The sequence below is a fragment of the Gossypium hirsutum genome, chromosome D03, assembly GCF_007990345.1.
Source record: "Gossypium hirsutum isolate 1008001.06 chromosome D03, Gossypium_hirsutum_v2.1, whole genome shotgun sequence".
In the NCBI taxonomy this organism is placed as follows: Eukaryota; Viridiplantae; Streptophyta; class Magnoliopsida; order Malvales; family Malvaceae; genus Gossypium; species Gossypium hirsutum.
The window spans coordinates 19,526,620-19,531,166 of NC_053439.1; positions in this window are offsets into that span (position 1 = coordinate 19,526,620).

Genomic DNA, 4,547 nt, shown 5'->3' on the forward strand with positions numbered 1-4,547 from the left:
CCAAACCTAAGTACCTTTTTCCAAGGCGAAACTTAAGGAACACTTTATCTCCCACTGATATTCAATGTCCTTCCGTTTCAGATCCGCATACGATTTCTGACGATCTGTGGCTGCCTTCAAACTTTCACGGATTACTTTTACTTTCTGTTCGGCATCTTTAATCAAATCAACTCCGAAAATTTTACTTTCACCGAGCTCGGTCCAAAACAATGGTGTACGACATTTACGACCGTACAAAGCCTCGTAAGGTGCCATCTTAATACTTGATTGAAAACTATTGTGTAAGCGAATTCAATCAAAGGTACATACCGTTCCCATGAACCACTAAACTCAAGGATACAGCATCTCAGCATGTCCTCGAGTATCTGAATTATCCGCTCGGATTGACCATCGGTTTGGGGATGAAAAGCGGTGCTAAAATGCAGCTTGGTACCCAAAGCTTCTTGCAATTTCATCCAAAATCGCGAGGTGAACCTCGGATCTCTATCCGACACGATAGAAATAGGTACTCCATGTAATCTCACAATCTGAGTAACATACAATTCGGCTAGTTTATCCAATGAAAAATCCGTACGTACGGGGATAAAGTGAGCCGACTTAGTCAGCCTATCAACAACAACCCAAATCGCATCCTTCTTACTTGCGGACAATGGCAGTCCGGACACAAAGTCCATTGTGACTCGGTCCCATTTCCACTCGGGTATCATGATCGGCTGAAGTAATCCTGAAGGCACTTGATGTTCCGCTTTCACTTGTTGACATATTAAACATCTCGAAACAAAGTCAGAGATGTCTCGCTTCATACCATGCCACCAAAACCGACGTTTCAAGTCGTTGTACATTTTCGTGCTCCCCGGGTGAATTGACATTCGGCTACAATGGGCTTCGTTCAGGATCATCGGAATGAGTTCCGAATTCCTTGGAACGCACAAACGACTTCTAAACCTCAAACAACCATCATCATCAATCTAAAACTCTGATTCCTTGTTCGGAACACACTCAGCTCGTTTTGCAACTAATTCATCATCGACTTTCTGAGCTTCACGAATTTGATGAGTCAATAATGGTTTGGCTTTTAATTCAGCTACTAACACATTGTCAGGTAGAACAGACAAGTGTACATTCATCGCTCGCAAAGCAAACAGTGATTCCGGCTTAAGGCGTCCGCAACCACATTAGCCTTTCCCGGGTGGTAATCAATGACAAGCTCGTAATCCTTCAACAATTCAAGCCAACGTCTTTGTCGCAGATTCAAGTCCCGTTGAGTCATCAAATATTTGAGACTTTTGTGATCCGAAAACACATGGCACTTCTCACCAAACAAATAATGTCGCCATATTTTCAATGCAAACACAATGGCGGCTAGTTCGAGATCATGGGTCGGATAATTTCTCTCGTGTGGCTTCAATTGTCTTGATGCATAGGCCACAACTCGACCTTCTTGCATCAATACGCAACCCAACCCGAGTAGGGATGCGTCACCATAAACGACAAACTCTTTACCCGATCGGGTTGTACCAAATTGGAGCTTCAGTCAGATGAGTTTCAGTTGATCGAAGCTTTTCTGACATTTCTCCGTCCATTCGAACTTAACATCCTTCTGAAGTAGCTTCGTCATTGGTGTGGCTATCATCGAGAAACCTTTGACAAATCGTCGGTAATAACCGGCGAGCCCTAGAAAGCTCCGGACTTCGGTAACATTTCTCGGAGGCTTCCAGTTAAGTATGGCTGAAATTTTGCTCGGTCAACTCGAATACCCGATGCGGATACCACATGACCCAAGAAGCTAACCTCTCTTAACCAGAACTCACACTTACTGAACTTAGCATATAACTGCTTATCCCGCAAAATTTGCAACACTTGCCTCAGATGCTCAGCATGTTCGGTCTCATCTCTTGAATAGACCAAGATGTCATCAATAAACACAACTACGAACCGATCCAAATACGGCCTAAAGATCCGATTCATCAAATCCATAAACACCGCAGGGGCATTAGTGAGCCCAAACGGCATCACTAAGAACTCATAGTGACCGTACCTAGTTCTGAAAGCAGTTTTGGGTACGTCCGAATCTCGAATCCGCAACTGATAATAACCCGATCTCAAATCTATCTTTGAAAACACCGATGCCCCCTTTAATTGATCGAACAGATCATCAATACGCGGCAACGGATATTTATTCTTTATCGTCACTTTATTCAGTTGACGATAATCAATGCACAACCTCATGGTTCCGTCCTTCTTTTCACGAACAATACTGATGCACCCCAAGGTGAGAAACTCGGTCGAGCGAAGCCTCTATCCGTCAATTCTTGCAACTGAGCTTTCAACTCTTTTAACTCGGTTAGTGCCATACGATACGGAGCGATCGAAATAGGCGTAGTTCTAGGTACAAGCTCAATACCAAACTCTACCTCCCGAACAGGTGGCAAACCCGGTAACTCTTCAGGAAAGACATCCGGGTATTCACAGACCACCGGCACCGATTCGGGTTTCTTTTCTAACTCCTTGTCATCAAGTACATACGCGAGGTATGCTTCGCACCCTTTCCTTACATATTTCTGGGCCAACATTGCTGATATTACAGCTGGCAACCCCCTTAAGTCCGCAGACTCAACTCGGATTATTTCGTTATTTGCGCACCTCAAATCGATAGTCTTGCTTTTACAATTCACAACCGCATCATGCGCGGTTAACCAATCCAAACCAAGAATAACATCAAACTCGTCGAACGGCAAAAGCATCAAATCGGCCGGAAAACAGGATTCTCGGATTATTAGAGGGCATCTCTTACACACTTTATCAACAAGTACGCATTGACCCAAAGGGTTTGACACTCGAATTACTAGCTCAGTAGACTCAACAGGTAGAGTCTTACTGGATGCTAAGGTTTCGCATACATATGAATGAGTAGAGCCGGGGTCAATCAATGCAATCACATTAGTATCAAAGAGAGTGAAGGTACCAGTGATGACGTCGGGGGAGGATGCCTCCTCTCGTGCGCGAATGGCATATGCTCTAGCAGGAGTACGGTTCTCGGCGCGATCGGCCGTATCAGAGGCCCCCCTCTGACTACCACCCCTGCCTCCTAAAATTCTCGGTGGTCTACCTCTAGATGTCACTCCACTAGGTCTTGCACCTTGAATCTTATTCTTCTCATCCAGCTCCGTGCAATCTCTAATGAAGTGGTCCTTCGAACCGCATCCGTAACAGGCCCTGTTAGTAGACTTGCCCCAACATTCACCTAGGTGTCGTCTTCCACATTGGGGACATTCAGGTTTCTCGTGACGATTATTGCCCACACTAGCTACCGAAGTAGCTCGGGAGCCCATCGATGGTCTTGCCCTGATGGAAATTCCCGCAGTCGCCCTCGACTTATTAATGTCCTCCCTGAACTTCTTCACAGCTGAGAACGGAGCTTTACCCGTCGATCTTTTACGATAATCTCTAGCTTCAAATTCAGCCTTCCTCTTCTCCTTTCCAATTTCCTCTGCCTTGCAGGCTCGTTCGACCAGTGTTACGAATTCCTTTATTTCCAAAATACCCATTAGTAGCTTTAAATCTTCATTCAATCCTTCCTCGAATCTTTTGCACATAGCAACCTCATCAGCTACACACTCCCGGGCATACCTACTAAGTCTTACGAATTCATGTTCGTATTCAGATACAGTCATACGGCCTTGCTTGAGTTCCAAGAACTCCTTACGCTTCTGGTCAATGAACCGTTGGCTAATAAATTTCTTCCGGAATTCCGTTTGAAAGAAGTCCCAAGTTACTCGCTCGTTCGGGACTATGGAAATCAAGGTCCTCCACCAATAGTAGGCTGAGTCTCGCAACAACGATACAGCACATTTTAGACATTCATCGGGTGTGCATGACAATTCATCGAACACCCGAATGGTGTTATCAAGCCAGAACTCGGCCCTTTCGGCATCATCAGTTACTATGGCCTTGAACTCCTCGGCCCCACGCTTCTTAATCAAGTCTACAGGTGGCTTACTCAGCCTCACAGGATCAGCGACTGATGGCCTTACAGGCTCTTGGGGTGGATTATTCAAATTTGGGAATTGTTGGACAGCCGGGTTGGCTCGGGCATATTGCGCGACCCACTCATTCATCATGGTAAAGAAGGCTTGTTTAGCCCCCTCACCTTGATTATTCGCAGATGACTGAGGTTCAACCGGCGGCGTCCCTTGTGCAGGAGCAGCCGCTACGCTCTCAACGTCATCCGCTAGGGTTCTTTCTTCACCGGGATCCATTTACTAATCAAGACAAAAACATTTCAACCGTCAGAAGTCATCACCCTTTTAAACATTAACATTATGGCATGTATAGCTAGACTCATACGTGCTATGGTAGTCCTAGAACCGACTAAACCATAGCTCTGATACCAATAAAATGTAACACCCCGAACCCGAAACCGACACCGGAGTCGAACACGAGGTGTTAACTGGCTTTAACCTCTTACAAAATTTATTTTCCAGACACTGCCCAATCTGTGTACTAGTCGTTTTAAAAATCATATCTTGAGTTTCGTAACTCGAAAA